The 18,472-nt window shown below is 40.5% G+C and overlaps 1 non-coding gene across 1 annotated transcript; it reads right to left on the bottom strand.

Moving 5' to 3' along the window:
- Positions 1-18,205: 18,205 nt before the first annotated feature.
- TRNAK-UUU lies at positions 18,206-18,278 on the bottom strand. The gene has a single exon. It is a non-coding gene; the product is annotated as a tRNA-Lys (tRNA).
- Between the last annotated feature and the right edge of the window lie 194 nt (positions 18,279-18,472).

Raw genomic sequence — 18,472 nt, 5'->3', positions numbered from 1 at the left:
CACCGTTCCTCCCCTATGTCCCCCCAACTGACCCCAGTGTGTAGTGCTCCCCTCCCTTTGTCCATGTGCTCTCATCGTTCAACACCCGCCTATGAGTGAGAACATGCGGTGTTTGATCTTCCACTAATTCTTCTTCACCTCTGGAGCTGACTAAGGCGGAACAAGAAATAGCAGCTAAGGGACAAGAGAGTAAGTGAAGATAGGAAGAGAGAATGAAGAAATTTTAAATTAGAAATCAGATTTAAGTTTGATACTACATTACATTGAACATTTTAATGTCTGTAAGTCATCAGAAAAGCCATGAAATTTGCTCCAGTTTTCTCCCAGGTGGGAAGCAGTGATTCATGGAGTGGGATTAAGGCAGCAGTGGTGAGATAGAATAAAGTTGCTTTCTGCTTGTAGCTTTGAAGTACAATTTATTTAACACCATGGTTACATTTTTATTACATGAAGCTGTTCTTTTGACTCAATTCACTGACTGAGTGAAAAAATGGATCACAACTTGAATGGATGGCAATTAAATTTTGCATCCTAGTAATTTATGTTTGATATAAAGATGGCATTCTCGACTAGTTCCTTGAGTAAAAGAGAAGCAGAGAAACAGTGCTGCAGAGGAAACTGATTGCAATAAATCTGTGTAGAGAAGCACAGAAGCACAACTGAGACACAAAGATGAAAGGTTGTCTTCTGATGGCTTCCAGTTCCTGTTTTCAGCCTTAAACTGATATTGGGTTCATGAGATACTGTATCCTTCCAGCAAATGCATCTTTTTTTTTTTTTTCCCTTAAGCATGTTGATTTGTTACCTATTACTTGTAACCAAGAGATATGCTACTCTCATTTTACAGATAATCTGACTAAGGCTCTATATTAGTCCATTCTCCTGCGACTATAAAGAACTACTGAGAATGGGTAATTTGTAAAGGAAATAGGTTTAATTGACTCACAGTTCTGCATGGCTGGGGAGGCCTCAGCAAACTCACAATCATGGCAAAAGGGGAAGCAAACACATCCTTCTCCACGTGGTGGCAGCAAGGAGAAGTGATGAGCAAAGGGGGAAAATCCATTATAAAACCATGAGATCCCAGAGAACTCACTCACTATCATGAGAACAACATGAGGATAACCGCCCCCATCATTCAATTACCTCCCACCAGATCCCTCCCACCACACGGGGCTTATGGGAACTACAATTTGGGATGAGATTTGGGTGGGGACACAGCCAAACCATATCAGACTCAAAGAGAGGGGAATTACCTTTGGATACATAGTAGAAACAATATATTCAGAAACTAGAATTCCATTATTATGATGCTACTACAACTTGTCAGGCTATATTGTAGGTACTGATGATATAACAATGAAGAAAATAAAATTTTTGTGGAGTGTGAAAGAGAGAGAACAATATCTTTAAGATCTGGGGCTTGAACCAGTGAGTGAATGAATTTGCCAACAACTGAGCTGGGGAATGCTGAGATGGAATGGGATTTTGGGAGATGGACAATCAGGCTGTCTGCTTTTGTCAGGTTAATTTTGAGATGTTCATTAAATGTCCAAGTGGAGATGGATATGAGTTAGTTACAGAGGGTGTTTGGAGTTGAAAATAGATGACTGGGAGAATCTTGATAATATTTAAAGCCACGCAACTGGATAAAATGATATAGAGAATGAGTAAAGACAGAAAAAGGTTTCTAAGGTACCCAACAGGTGGAAATTGAGAAAATGAGTAAGATCTAGGAAAGGAGACTTAGAGAGTACACACAGTAAAGTAGAAAGAAACCCAGAAACTAAGTAAAGATAGGAGATACAGATGAACTGTATCAGTGGCTCAATGGCTGCTTCTAGGCTAAATAAAGTAAAAACTAGAAAACTGATCATCAGATTTGGTGGCATGAGTACCGTTAGTAAACTTGACAGGAGTGGTTTCAATAAGAACGCATACAAAGTTGGGTGAGAAATTGCAAACTATAATTTGACCTTTCATACAATTCTACCTTAGAGCCATTGAGATTGAAGAACTAAATTGGATGTCTTGATTACTGAAATTATGTTCCAAGATCTGTCTAGTCAAATGTTTTCATATCAACCCATAAAAAGTTCTAGATCTCTGAAATAAACATTGTTAACGTGTTTAAATAACCAAATGAATTGATTATGAATATTTACGAGGCATAGAAAAAATTATTTATCAGAAACAAAAGGTTTTTTATTTTCACCGAGAGGGAAGAGAGTCTTTTTTTGGACACCAGCATTTTCCTTATAGAAACTTGGGTTTTCAACTATCTCTGACACATATAATTGTCTGGGCCAAGTCTGATAGCAGTGGGGATAAATATTTGATGATTACAGTTGGTTCAAAGAGAAGTTAAAGAGAAGTGGTGTCATCACACAGATATTCTTTTGAGAAATTTTTGTTATGAAAGGGAGCAGAGAGTTGGTCCAATAATTAAATGAAAACTTCATGTCATGGAAGATGTTTTTAAGACAGATGATATTACAATAATCTTTGTGTGAGGATGGACATGATGTACTATAAAGGGAAATACTGATGGACAGGTAGTGCTCGCCTTGGCCTCACAAATGCTATTGAAGGAGCTCTTCTAATGGATGTCAGCTATGTATCTGGCCTGAATGTAACTGACTTGCTGCAAACCACATTAATAGATCTGTGGATATTGGATCCTGATGCTACTATCTGACCAGTTCAGTGCAGCCAACTGCCCAGACTCCAGGAGTTAACCTGAAAACACCTTGTATTAATATTAATTAAGAATAAGTTAATTATCCAATAGTAGCTTGTATTAAAGAGCCATGCTCCATTCACTTTGTGTATTTTTACTACAAGCTGCTACTAGAAAATTAATTTATTATTTTTAGTTTGGTGATTAACTACAGTAGATCAGCAGTGGTCTCCCTCTCTTGGGAGCCTGAAATAATCCTTATGCTTATGAGATAACTGTGCATGAGGGTGATTTGAAACGGTTTTGGTAGTCACATTACTGAAGACATATTTTCTTTCTTTTTAGTGTTCCTTCTCCATCCTAAAATTAGTTACCAAGAATTAGAGTGTAGAAAATGCCAATATTAACTAAGCTGGAATTTGGTTTTATTGGTAAACTGACCCGAAGCCACTCCATGTTCTAAATAATCTTGGTCTTCAGAAACTCCATGTTGGTATGTGAGCAAATCCTTTACGTGGCTTTTCATGTCCCGATTCAGTGGTCTCTAGTCGGCTACCTTCAAGTTTATATTCTTGTAGAAAAAAAGTTGAATAGGAATGGATGTCGAGGGTGTTTACCCGCCCATTTTCATAAACCCCACCATTTTCTATTACGTTATCCTTGGCTGTTTTATGTAGTTGTGGTGCCTGTTTGGTCCACACAGGCATTTGATTCAATAACTTTTGCATAAAATGAAATAATCTACTGAGTTTAGCATTTTTCCTAGCAGGAAAAAAAATATTCCATTCAGATAACTCAACTGAAGAGGCTATATTCAGGTATTACTTAAGACATGAGTGTAAGACTAAATGACTTAGAAAAAAGGATTAAGTGCTCAGAGACTGGAAGCAGAGGGAGGCCATTACCATCCCTAGGTTTGAGGGCCAAGAGGGGCACACAGTCTTCCCAGAGCCCAGAAAGTGTGGAAGCTGGGGAGGAGGGAGCTGCAGTGCTGAAATGGGGTGGAGGTACTCAATCCGTCTCTCCTCTGCTTTAAGATCACCCTCCTATTGGAGGCGCACGTAACCAGAAGCCAGTCCAACAAGAGAATACCAACGCAGCTCTTAGGGGTGAGCTGCTCGGGACCCAGAGGTTACAAATGGGGAAAAACAACTCTGGGTAAAACACAGGCTTAAGACACGTGCTCAACGACATTCACAGGTGCGTGTGGAAGACCACTGGGCAACTCTGCCATTGACAATAAATCTGTGTTTCCTGAATTCGATAGCCCTGTATATGTTTAAATCCTGGGGATTTCAAACAAATAGGAACCAGAAGGTACCTGCCATATACAGTGCCCACAGTTTGAGCTGACATTGAGAATTCAAAAGAGCTGAAACTCTACCTTATTTACATGGATGTTTAACTGCTGAGGCAACTCCTGAGGTTCTAGCCCAGATCAAACCAGGGGAGCCTGGCCTTGTTCTGGCTGATGGTGCTGAACTGGCAGCTGAATTTGTTGACCTCAGAACAAATTGGTTAATTTGGTTAATTACAGTATCTAACTGGTATTTCCAGGTTTGAAGGATCACCAGGACAGGGCTAATATCATCTGGAACAGTTCCTCACTATGTCGAATTTTTGCTCTCTATACCTAGACAAATACAAAGTTGGCTGAGAAATTACTAATTGTAATTTGACTTTTCTAGAATTCCATCTTAGAACTATTGGGATTGAAGAAGTAAATTGGGTGTCTTGATTACTAAAAGCATGTCCTGATCAAATGGTTTCATGTCAGCCCATATAAGGTTCTAGATCTCTGAAATAAACATTGTTATTGTATTTTGAAAAGCCAAAGGAATTCATCAAAAATTTTTGTGAGATTCTAGTAGGCATAGGAAAAATTATTTACCAGAAACAAAAGGTGTTTCATTAGCACTGACAGGGAAGAGAGTCTTGCTTTGGACACCAGCATTTCCCTTATATACACTTGGGTTTTCAACTATCTCTGACACAAATAATTGGCCAAGACTGAGAGTTTTGTCCAAACGTTGCTTACTTGAATAGATATTTCTTACATATTTCATAAAATTCAATTAATTCTTTGTTATCATTTTATTTGCAAAGCGGGAACGGTCCCAGAGCTATTACGCCTCCTGGTTAAATTGGAGAGTTAAATAGTTTCTCTAATCCAACATCCTAAAGGCATCCCCTTGGCAGTGGGTATGCTGCAAATGCTCCCTGATGAGTGAACATCTAAGTTATGCTTTATCAATTAGTCGCACTGCATGCGACCGTTCTATGAGTATAAAAAATATTTTCCAAATTCATTGGCACATTCAAGGGAAGATTGTTTTTGTTTTGTGGATGCAAGATGTCAGTGGTGTAAAAGGGAGACATCACGTATCAGCTTAATTCTGTAATGGTTTTATTTTCTTAATCTGCTCATTGAAGAAATCATTAAAAAAACCTACACTAACTTAAATGTCTATATTAAATGTTATTATTCAATCTGACTCTTGGATGTATTTGGCAAAAAATAACTTTAATTTTCTATTTTTGTAAATATGTTAAAAGTAAGAAAATTCAACTCTCTATATTTTATATAAACTTTCATTTATTAGATATGTGTGATAGGCAAGAGGTCAGCCTGGTCTTCAGCTGCTTGGTTTCTGATATGCATTCATATAACTGAATCGCAATGGCTATATCTAAGGAGAACATTTAAAAGCTGCTTCTGAACACTTTTATTTTATTTATTTATTTATTCATTGAGACAGGGTCTCACTGTCTCCCAGGCTGGAGAGCAGTGGTGCGATCTCGGCTCACTGCAAGCTCCGCCTCCCAGATTCACGTGATTCTCCTGCCTCAGCCTCCCAATGAGTAGCTGGGATTACAGGCAGGCACCACCACACGCAGCTAATTTTTTTGTATTTTTAGTAGAGACGGGATTTCTCTATGTTGGGCAGGCTGGTCTCGGTCTCCAGGCCTCCAGTGATCTGCCCGCCTCAGCCTCCCAAAGTGGTGGGATTATAGGCGTGAGCCACCATGTCTGGCTGGCTTCTGAACACATTTAAACACATCTGAGAGAGTTTAAAGAAAATATTTACCTACTTTGAAAAATAATAAAGGCTATTATTCACGCTCACAGCCAATCAGCTGAGCTTGCTATAATTTCTGCTGAAAGCAATTATGTTCCAGATAAGAATGTTTTTGTATGCAGGGACCTAGGCTTAAATCAAAGCCAATGAGTGGCTAGGAATTAATGCACAAATTCTGGGATTAACTTAAAGGCAAAACTCTCTTGCCCAACTTACAAGCAAGCTCCATGAGACGCTGGAGTAAGCAGCTGTCCACTTTATTCAGGCTAGGGATTTTTCCTGTTAAAGAGCTTTGTCATTAGCTACTGTATTTTCACCCGCCCACTGTATCTTCACCCTCCCCAACATGCCTATCTGGAGCTTCCCTAATTAGGCTCTTTTTTTTTTAAGGTCAAGACTGTGATCTTCCAAAAGACTAAAGCACCACGTCAATATGTCCCAAGAGGATGATATGCTGAGCCATTAGCTGCTCATCACACAATTAACCCAGAGCAGTGGATGAGCTTGAATGGTTATCACCCAGTAGGGCCCAGAGAAAATAGGACACCTCATTTGCACGGCTTGGTGTGAGAAACAGAAGACAGAAGTAAGGAATTTAAAAAAAATTGAAATATGAGAATAAAGGGGAATGCGGGTCTTGGTGGAGAACTCCTAAGAAGCTTATAAACCAAATTGAGTAACAAAGCCACATATACAGAATTATATAAAAAACGTGGCCCAATTAAGATTTTCGTATCCTCTCTACCTTGTAACCCTTCCTGTTATTTCCTTGTTCCAGGGAAATCTGCCTTCATAATTTTATTAAAGGGGCTTTTGTTATCAGTCAGCTTGAGAAAGTTTCTCCACATATTTTGGGGAAATTCATAATTGATTATCAACCTGGTACATGGCATTAAATTTTTTATTATATTAATGTTTCTTTGTGAACAGTTAGACTTTCCTTCTTTAAGACAGACTGCTTTCATGACTGACACCCTATAATCTATCTATCTATCTCCTCATGGCTCTCAATCCTGCTCAGGATCAGAACAACTGGCCATTGCCTAAGAAAAAAAATTCAGGGCCATTGAAAATGCTCTCCATCCCTCAAATTTTGAAATCTAAATTTCTAGACCAAGGGTTTAGTCCAGATCTTATAAAGCTGTCATTAGGGTTTCTTCTCTGGGCTCTCCTTCTGGTGGCAGAATGTTTGCCAATGACGCTAGGTGGACATTCTATCCACTCAGTAATCCCAACAGAATAAAGACTCCCCTTCCACTGTTCTACCGAAAGACTCAGGGTGGCATTGACTCATTTATTTCACTTTACTCATCTCTATGGCAATCGCTATGTCGAAATGAATGCAACAGTTTAATGAATATGGCCTGAGTCATATGCCCATCTTTGAAGTAAAGGATGGAGGAACGTCCCAAATCTTAAGGATTGAGAGTGGGAAAGGAATAGTTACCAAGGAAAATTGGTTGTCTTTACCAAAAGAACACAAAAGTAATGGATGTCCACTATAATCTTGTGGCTTGAAAGGGCCTTCCTTTATGTCTTATAACCTGGTGGTATAATTACAATTTTTTTTTTCTTAGTAGACTGATTAGAAGGTGAGCAGAAAATTTCCTGCCTCACCATTTCTCCAGTGTGTCAAAAAGACAGCATGCTCTTCATCACCCATTGGATGAAAGATGACATTTTAATGACAATTCCAGGTATGATTCCACTATGGTTAGTAAATTTTAACCCCTGTGCTATTTATCACACAATGACAGCCTAAAAGGGCAACTGCTTGTTAATTTTATAGCTTGCAGCAAATATAGAGATGAGTACTTAAGAAATAGGAATTTGTCTGAGAAGGCCAGGTTGTCATCTGTTTCTCACCCTCATGTGGTGTCAGATGGGTATGTTTGACTAATGAGTCTCCATAAGCTTCAGTGTGGGCCAAACTGTACCCCTGAGAGAGTGAGTTGCCGCTGGTACAGACCCACCCACAGGTGTGTTAAGTGCTGAGACTGGATGCAGCAGGTTTACAGACTGTTGTCAATTTCTTACGGACACGTCACATTGTTTTTCTTTTTTTAATTGCTAAAATACACTATAGAATGTGGGGTTAAATAGAAACATTCTAAACATTATTTTTATGGCAGTGTACAATAGCTATAAAGGGTTGACTTTTAAAAAGTCTTCTCCAGCGGGTGCATGGCTCGTGCCTGTAATCCCAGCACTCTGGGAGGCAGAGGTGGGTGGATCATCTGAGGTCAGGAATTCGAGAGCAGCCTGGCCACTATGGTGAAACCCCATCTCTACTAAAAATATAAAAAGGAGCTGAGCATGGCGGCCCACACCTGTAATTCCAACTACTGGGCAGGCTAAGGTTAAAGAATCACTTGAACCCAGGAGGCAAAGGTTGCAGTGAGTCGAGATCACACCCCTGCACTCCAGCCTGGGTGACATAGCAAGACCCTGTCTCAAAAACAAACAAACAAAATTTAACAAAATAGAAAAAGTTTCCCTCCATAAACACAATCTTGATATAGAACCCATTACACACAGCAGGAACTCAGTGTTCTCTGTGCTGAATGAGTGAATATTGAATGAACTCTTGGGGTCTGTCCATGAGATGCCCTCTTAAATGATGGTCCCTCTTCTCAGAACTGATGTTCAGCAAGAAATTAGCACTGTAGCTCTCCTAGTTGTTTACAGCCTGTGTCCATTCTGATTGGGTTGGAGATCTCTATGATGTAATGCCCACCATATACTATTATAAAATATTTTTGTATAACTTCTGCCTCTTCTTCACAGGTCACTCAACAAGAGACAACTTAAATCTGTTTTTCTTATGCACTGATTCTCTCTTAAGGCTCTTTTATATCAAAACTGTGTATTATTTCCCATTATAATGCTAAGGGGTTTCTGATTCTTGCTAAAATGTTAATGGTTCTTTGTGATGCTTTACCAAGCATATGAACTGTGAAAAGTTAATATCTGAATCCAAAGACTTGAGCAACTAATGACAGCTGACAATGTCAGGCACAATGGCACATGATGTGAAATACTTTGATTTCAGAGACTTCCTCTTGCCTTTCCAATCAACTCAGTCATCAAGGCCCTACCTTTCCAGAACACCAATCCTGCTCACCTTTTGTTTCTCCCTCCTGGTGCTTCTGTGATCCATCTTCAGCATTAGGAAATGTTGCATTCATGCCTGTGATGATCAGAGAGACTGCAAAAGATCAGACTAAAAAGATGAGAATTAATACTTGCATTCTGAAGCACATTTACTAAAAATTCATTTCAAAAGCCGGGATCAAACTTGTATATTTATGAAGTTGCATAAACTCATCCTCTAAGTCTGAGAAAATGTACATTGATGGTTTAAAATATTTGAAAACTGCCAGCTGCCTCCATGTCTCTACCCACGAACTTTAGCCGTTCCATTACTGTTAATGCAGACAGAGGAACATAAAAGGTTAATTTTAGAATAGCTTTTCAAGGATTCTTAGATATAGAAGAGGACGTTTTTAAAAAAAAATCACCATTTTTAAACAAACCATGGGTACTCAGGTTGAATTCAGTGGACATCTCCTAAAGCCACAGGACAACTACTAGACTCACAAAAATGAGGGATAGAGCTGCCTGTTAGCTTTACATTGCAGATGGTCAAAATGGTATATAAATTAAATGAGTATTGGTGGTAACACATCAGAGACCTACATAACCCTTGTCAATGGGCAGTGCAGCAGAAGCTTTGAGAAGTGGGTGGGAGCTCACAGCAATGGCAACAACCACAGTGACACCGTAACACAGATCCCGAAAGCATGGGAGGATCAGGCTTGTATCATATTGCCATGGACACCTGGGACCAGGCTCTCCTCTTTGGAAGAGGAGCAGGTAACTCTTGACTTTTGGACTTCACCCAAGGGAGGAGAGAATCAGCTTGGAATGAAAGGTTGTCCACAGCCTTATTATAAGCGTATTCATCACTGGTTTCCTACACACAGTTTTACCTAAGCAAAAGTGCTCTGTTCAGTGCCTTCGGAGGCCACTTTCTGCTTCACCTCAAGCCTCTCAGTCTCCTGTTCACCAGCTTTAGTCTTGACTGTTGCAAATCCAGTGCAAAATTCTTCTGCTATGTCGGCCTCTCAGAGTGTGCCCTGCTCACTTGGCGCTCTTTCCTCGCAAACATGGTACTATATCTCTACTGTATGCTCCATTGCAACGCAGTATTTCCCGAATTCTAGTTGTTCCTGTAATACTTTTGTAATTGGTGCCATTTTGAGAACCATCTGGGGCAGTATTTACTTAAAAGAATTGAAATTGGACTCGCTTTTTAAAAATTTAAATGAAGTAATTTTAAAAGAAAACATTATAGCACTGCTGAAAATGGAAAAGCATTTTACTTCCCATAAACAGAAGGTATCCATGGAAATAAATACAACTGGAGCCAAACAACGTAATTAAATCCTAGCTGCACAGTGGGCCAGCCTGGGTCTCTCAGCCTGAGGCTTGTTCTCTTGAGATTGCAAAGGGAGAGGAACCAAGTATGAGAATGATGTTAGATCCTCACATGAAACTGAGGTTTTCTTCTGAAAGTAGTCAGGATGGAAAACAGTGGCTTTCTAATTTAATATTATTTAGTGTTGTGTTCTCACCCAGCTTGAAATCATCCTGCATGCCACATAGTACACATCCCACATTTAAGACTCTCATCTTAAAATGCATTCCCCTAACATCACACATCAGGGCCCATTGGTGGGTGGAGGACAAGGGGAGGGAGAGCATTAGGACAAATACCTAATGCATACAGGGCTTAAAACCTAGATAATGGGTTGATAGGTGCAGCAAACCACCATGCACGTATATACCTATGTAACAAACCTGCACATTCTGCACATGTATCCCAGAACTTAAAGTACAAGAAAAAAAAATGCAGCCCTCTGTATTGGCAGTTACATTTATGCATGTGTTCAGTCTCTCCCACTAGTTAATAAGCTCTCTGATGATAGGATTGGTACTAAAGGTCTTAGCTTCACTTAATTACTACTTGCAAGTATCTTGAGCTTAAGGGTTAGTTATTAATTAATAAATAAGGAAATAAATTAGAAAGATAAATAGAATAAAAATATCCTGATACTTCTTACTGTGATTTTGTCAATCAGCAAACCTTTACTGAGCAACTATTTAGTGCTAGATGCTGATTAGGTGTTGATGATGTGAGTACTGGGCACACAATGGTGAATCAACAGAAAAGAACAATAGGAAAATTCCATGAGATCCTGGTAATAGTAAGATAAATGCATATTATGAACCATAGATCCATTTTGGGGTGTGACATACTATCCAAATCTTATTACAGTGATAAATGTATTCAACTAAATCCAGAAGGAAATTACCTTACCAGAATGAAAAAGTATGATGTCAGATCTTAAAAGTTCAGTGGGTGCTTTATTCAGTTTACCAAATAGTGCTAAAAAATTGTTCACTGGTCACTTTCATTTAGGGTTCTTGCATCACAGACCTGCAGCTTATTCTGTGACAACACATGATCATTAAGAGGGATTTATTTGGAGATAAAGAGAAAACAGAGACATTCTTTAGCCATTTTTCAGGCAAGCTATGTTTTTCCATCTACAAACTAAGAACTCCTGGGTTGCTGGGTCACAGTGATGCAAACGCGTGCACAGTGGTTATTAACTACTGGGTGCATTTTCAGTATTTTAAATATATATGAATCGAATCCTCATAAAAATTCTAAGACTAGGTATATTCATTTTCCATTGCTTCCATGGCAAATTAGCACATGCTTGGCAACTTAAAACAACACAGATTTACTGTTTTACAGTTCCGTAGGTCAGTAGCTTGAGTCAGGTCTCACTAGGTTAAGATAAAAGTGTCTGGAGGGCTGAATTTCTTTCTGGATGATCTAGGGAAGAATCAATTTCCTTGCTCATCCATGCTTCATGGAATTGAGTTTCTTGCAGTTGTGGGTCTGAGGTCTCCATGTGCTTACTGGTCATCAGCTGAGGGCTGTTTTCAGCTGCTGGAGGCTACAGTCCTCAGCCAGGGTCCTCTTCCTCCATGTTCATGCTTTGAACTTCTCCTGCCTCTTCTTTTCATTGCATCTTTTTGCCTCACTCTTCTGCTTTCCTCTTGCCTTTTAAAGGGATTGTGTGGTTAGTGGGCCCACAGAGGTAATCCAGGATAATCTCCCCATCTCAAGGTCACATCTGAAAAGCCCCTTTTAACATTTAAGGTAATATATTCACAAATTCTGAGCACTGGAGTATACATCTTTGGCGGGGGGCATTTTTCTGCCGATCACCATAAAACCCTATTGTTACAATCCTTATTTTTCTAGTGAGAGCTACTCTTCAAAGTAATGAGAAAATATCTGTTTATCTTTGTTCTTTCTTTAGTTTACAATGGCAGGGTCCTCTCCTACCAAGTTCATTTTCAAGAAGAATCTGACATCAGGTGTTTGCACTTAGTTTGGCTACATGACAAGCTAGACCTGTTTCAGAAACAGTTGCATTAAAATACATTTGTAATTAAGAAATGAAAGGCATTCTCTTCTGGCGGAGGGACTTGAAATAGTGGTTTTATTAGAGGAGTTGTTTTTTGCTTTCTAGTTACTTTCTATTAGCAGCCACATATTCCATCTATATTGGGAGTTGCCCGAATGAGTTCTAAAGGAACAGAGACCCACTTCATTCATCCATCTGACTCAGGACCTGTGAGGGAGCATGGATGAATCTCTCCACCCTCTTGCTTTTATCCCGTCTCCATCCTACAGATGTCCCTCGGAGTTTCATAATTCAGTATCTCAGACCCAGATGGTGAAGCTCAGGAGGGAGGTAGCCTCATTTGTTTGGTTCCTCACCACATCTTCAGTACTAAGTACAGATCTTATCCTGGAAAAGGGTTGTAGGCAGCTTGTGACATAGCTCCCAGTGGTGCCGATTTCTCATCCACAGAAACTGTGGGTTCCAATACAATAAAGGAGTATGGATATAGATTTTAAGCCACGATGGTATGAGTTATTTGTTATGCAGCAACAGCTAACTAATACAAATAGGCACTTAATATGTATTTATGAAATGACTAAATCAAGAAGACATGACAGAAGTATTTACTTTTCTGTGTGCACTTGATGGTGGCTTGATAATGGCAGTGGGAACTCGAGATGAAGAGGTTCGTCTAACACTATGGTTGGCAATAGCTAAGTTACTTGTGCAATTCACATTTATACACCTGGGAAAATTCTAGAGAAGAATTCAAGAAGACGTTCTATAGCTGGATTTGTTTCTTCCATGCTTAAAGCAGAGCATTGTCCATTAAGGGGCTTGAAATTAGATGTAGCCAGTTTCAGCACAAGTTGCTGCTGCCTTTAGAGATTCATTTTTCGGGAAAGTCTCCATGGCCAGGAGGCCTCTGTAAATTCCATCTAGAATAGCTAGAACTATAAAGGAATGAGAGAAAGATACATAACCACTAAAGCAGGAGCCCGAGGCCTAATATGTCCACTTTCAACAGGGAGTGCGGCAGGGCAGCAGGTTTTCATTCCAGGCCTTCCTCATCTCCCATCGTAGGATTTACTTCTTCCTTTAAGGTGTCTGTGGTCCAATTGGCCCACGGGTTTTTCTGGTGTCTTTATTTCCCTTGCCTTGAATATGTTCATTCATCCCACTTTTCTGTTGTAGTTAGTTGTGTGTTATTAGTGAAGACAAATCCTGAAGCACTTCCTGAAGATGGAGAGGCACCTCTCATTTTTCTTAACAACATGTATACTGGCTATCCTAAGGGGAAGACTGGTGCATTAAAAACAAAATGCACCATTCCCAATGGGAACACAGACCCAAAGACAGGTCTGTGGAATGCAGCCAAAATGGAGAAATAACAGCTGTGGCATTTATTAAGACCTTGAAACCAAGAAATACAGCATATGAAAAGTTCTGTTGGAATTTTAACGCAGGATTTCTTTTGCACTTGGCTTAGTCTCAGATGTTCAAATGATATGACACAACACGACAGCTGAAAAACTAGTTGGAGGATTGGATAGGTGTACATGCTCCATGTGGAAGTCTGAGGATACATGCTCAATCATTTATAAAACTCAACCTAGGAGTCCTACTGGCTGCAAACATAGAAGCAGAAGTATACATCCAGGTGGAGTTTCTCATTAGACCGTTCCTCCAGCCACACAGCAATTCACCAGCTTTGCTCTGAGACCTTAGACATGTGCATAGGCTTTCCCTGCCAATCTGAAATGCATCAACTCTTCCTCCTTCCTCCATTTCAGTGTCATAGCTAAGGAGTGAGGAACCAGGTTACTGAAACTTGGGGTACGACTTGCCAAAAACTAAAAATGCAGGACGAGCTGAAAGATTCTCCATAAAAATGAGACAAGCTGAAAGATTCCCCAAGATGGCTGAATAGGAACAGCTCTGGAGTGCAGTTCCCAGCGAGAGTGGCACAGAGGGTGAGTGCTCACTGCATTTCCAAACACGTTTTCACTGCCCACAGACCAGGAGATGCCTGGGCTGAAAAGTGCCATGAGTTTTCAGCATGGCGGTTTCAGCTGGTGCCAAGTCGGCGCACAGAAACTCACATAAGTCTGGGCTCCTTTTTGGCTGACACCCAGAAGGCCTAGGAGACAGAGCCACCCATTCAACTGAAAGGGAGGGGGCTAAGACAGGGGGCCATGGGATTTGGCTCAGCAGGTACCATCCCCATAAAACAAGCAATCTGAAATGCTCTGGATTAAGAGTTTTGCAGCAAGCAGAGCTAGACCCAGAACCTTCCAGTTGACGCAGGGGAAGGGCGTCCCCCACTACAGAGGCAGTCCGCAGCTACAGAGGAAGTTCACAGCGCAGGTCAGAGCATGCAGCAGCTCAGCAACAGCTCTGCTGGCAGACTGCTACTAGACTACTCCATGTGGGGCAGGGCATCTATAAAGGCAGTAGCACAACAGGGACTTATAAAGAATGCCAACCTTCCTAGGACAGAGCACCTGGGAAAAGAGGCAGTTATGAGTTCAGCTGCAGCAGACTTAAAGGTATCTGCCCAGCAGCTCTGCACGGAGCAGCAGAGCTCCCAGCACAGCACTTGAGCTCCTATAACGGACAGACTGTCTCCTCAAGCAGCTCCCTGACCCCTGTATACCCAAAGAGACACCTCATAAAGGGGAGCTCAGGCCGACATCGGGTGGGTACCCTTCTGGGACGAAGATAGCAGAGGAAGAAAACTGTGACAACCCTTGCTGTTCTGCAGCCCCCGCTGGCAATCCCCAGGCAAAGAGGGTCTGGAGTGGACCTCCAGCAGTCCTGCAGCAAAAGAGCCTGACTGCTAGAAGGCCTCAAGTGTTTCTCCTCCCTCTGACTCTCAAAGTGCTGGGATTATAAGCATAAGCCACCATGTCACCACTCCTATCCAATATACTATTGGAAGTTCTAACCAGAGCAATTAGGCAAGAAAAAAAATAAAAGGTATTTAACTAGGAAAAGAGGAAGTCAAATTGTCTCTATTTGCAATGACATGATTGTATATTTAGAAGACCCTATAATCTCAGCCCCAAATCTCCTTAAACTGATAAGCAGCTTCAGCAAAGTCTCAGGATACAAAATAAATGTGCAGAAATCACAAGCATTTCTATACACCAATAACAGACTTAAAGAGAGCCAAATCATGAGTGAACTCCCATTCACAATTGCTACAAAGAGAATAAAATACCTAGGAATACAACTAACAAAGGACATAAAGGACCTCTTTAGGGAGAACTACAAACCACTGCTCAGTGAAATAGGAGAGGACACAAACAAATGGAGAAACATTCCATGGTCATGGTTAGGTAGAATCAATATTGTGAAAATGGCCATGCTGCTCAAAGTAATCTATAGATTCAATGCTATCCCCATCAAGCTACCAATGATATTCTTCACAGAAATGGAAAAAACCACCTTGAACTTCACATGGAGCCAGAAGAGAGCCTGCGTAGCCAAGACAATCCTAAACAAAAGAACAAAGCTGGAGGCATCATGCTACCTGATTTCAGACTATACTACAAAGCTGCAGTAATCAAAACAGCATGGTACTGGTACCAAAACAGAGATATAGACCAATGGAACAGAACAGAGGCTTTGGAGGCAATGCCACACATCTACAACCATCTGATCTTTGACAAACCTGACAAAAACAAGCAATGGGGAAAGGATTCCCTGTTTAATAAATGATGTAGGGAAAACTGATCAACAGTGTACTGAAAGCAGAAACTGGACCCCTTCCTGACACCTTACACTAAAATTAACTCCAGATGGATTAAAGACTTAAACATAAGACCTAACACCATAAAAACCCTAGAAGGAAACCTAGACAAAACCATTCAGGACATAGGCAAAAGCAAGGACTTCATGACTAAAACACCAAAAGCATTGGCAACAAAAGCCAAAATAGACAAATGGGACCTAATTAAACTCCAGAGCTTCTGTACAGCAAAAGAAGCAATCATTAGAGTGAACTGACAATAAACAGAATGGTAAAAAAACTTTTTCAATCTACCCATCGGACAAAGGGCTAATATCCAGAATCTACAAAGAACTAAATCATATTTACAAGAAAAAAAAAAAACAAACAAACCCATCCAAAAGTGGGAGAAGGATATGAACAGACACTTTTCAAAATAAGACATATATGAGGCCAACAAACATATGAAAAATGCTCATCATGACTGGTCGTTAGAGAAATGCAAATCAAAACCACATTGAGATACCACCTCACAGCAGTTAGAATGGTGATCATTAAAAAATCTGGAGACAACAGATGCTGGATAGGATGTGGAGAAATAGGAACACTTTATACTATTAGTGGGAGTGCAAACTAGTTCAACCATTGTGGAAGACAGTGTGACACTCCCTCAAGGACCTAGAAATAGAAATCCCATTTGACCCAGCAATCCCATTACTGGGCATATATCCTAAGGATTATAAATCATTCTGTTATAAGGACACATGTACACGTATGTTCACAGCAGCACTGTTTACAATAGCAAAGACCTGGAACCAACCCAAATGTCCATTGGTATTGATGATAAACTGGACAAAGAAAATGTGGCACATAGACACCATGGAATACTATGCAGACATAAGAAATGATGAGTTCGTGTCCTTTGTAGGGACATGGATGAATCTGGAAACCATCATTCTCAGCAAACTGACACAAGAATAGAAAATCAAACATCGCATGTTCTCACTCATAGGTGGGTGTTGAACAGTGAGAACACATGGACACAGGGAAGGGAGCATCATACACCACGGTCTGTTGGAGGACAAGGGAGGGATAACAGGGGGGATGTGGGGAGGTCAGGGAGGGATAACATGGGGACAAATGCCAGATGTAGGTGAAAGGGGAATGAAGGCAGCAAACCACAATACCATGTGTGTACCTATGTAACAATCTCACATGATTTGCACATGTACCCCAGGACCTAAAGTACAGTTAAAAAAAAAAAGACAAAAAATGGGACGAGTTGTTTGTTATTTGATTTTTTTGTTAAACATAACAAATCTCACTCTGTCACCCAAGCTGGAGTATGATGGTGCAATCATAGCTAACTGTAACCTTCAATTCCTGTGCTCAAGCAATCCTCCTGCCTCAGCCTCCTGAGTAGACGGGAATGCAGGCATGTACAAACATGCCTTGTTAATTTTTTTCATTTTTGTAGAGATGGGGTCTCACTATGTTACCAAGGCTGGACTTGCATTCTTGGCCTCAAATGATCCTCCCACCTTGGGTTCCCAAAGTGTTGGGATTACGGGTGTGAGCTACCGTGGCCGGCATGGTGTTTTTAACTGGGCTTTTTGCATGAGTCATCTCAGAATAATGAGGAGACAGTATATTAAAGGCAGACACTGTGTTTTCCCTTAAAAACATTTTTTCCTTATTTTTGCCCTCATTTCCAACTTGTTTTCTTATAGTTTACGAAGGAAAGCAGTCATAAAAGAATAAATTAAGTGGTAGAGGAAAACAGGTCCATAGCCTTGGGTTCTTGAGATACTGGGTTAAAATGGGTAGAAAGAAACCTTTGATGAGTCACCCTTCCACTCTATGTCCAGCAATGCAAGGATGGTAGATTATTACTTAGGTCTTTATTAATATTTGTATTTGGTGAGGTCTACCTCCTTTACTGGCTGGGGACAAAGGGCCTTGGTCATATACCTGGAGAATATGCTAGAACTGTAAAGGAATGAGAAAGATACATAACCACTAAAGCAGGAGTCCCTAGCCCAATATGTCCACTTGCAACTGGGAGTGGGGAGTGCAGCAGGTTCTCCTTCCAGGCCTTCCTCATCTCTCATCACAGCATTTCCTTTTTCCTTTCTGGTGCCTATGGTACCACTGTAAATGCTGAACAGTAACTCGAATTTCCTTCTTTTAGAGAAAAATATTTTGTCATGGGAGATTTTAGTGCCTGGACAGGGACTTAAACCCGGGACCCTCAGATTAAAAGTCTGCTACTCTACCAACTGAACTACCCAGGCCCTTATGCTCCACAAAATGCAGTGATAGAAATAACCACAATATTTTTGAAAATCAAAAGTATCAAAAGTGGGCTGGACATGCTGGCTCATGCTTATAATCCCAGCACTTTGAGAGTCAGAGGGAGGAGAAACACTTGAGGCCAGGAGTTCAAGACCGGCCTGGGCAATGTAGTGAGACCTCATCTCTACAAAAA

Source organism: Cebus imitator, unplaced genomic scaffold (assembly GCF_001604975.1).
Source record: "Cebus imitator isolate Cc_AM_T3 unplaced genomic scaffold, Cebus_imitator-1.0 Scaffold57, whole genome shotgun sequence".
Classification (NCBI taxonomy): Eukaryota; Metazoa; Chordata; class Mammalia; order Primates; family Cebidae; genus Cebus; species Cebus imitator.
Note: the sequence above shows the minus strand (reverse complement) of the source record. Positions and strands in the feature narration are given on the sequence as shown.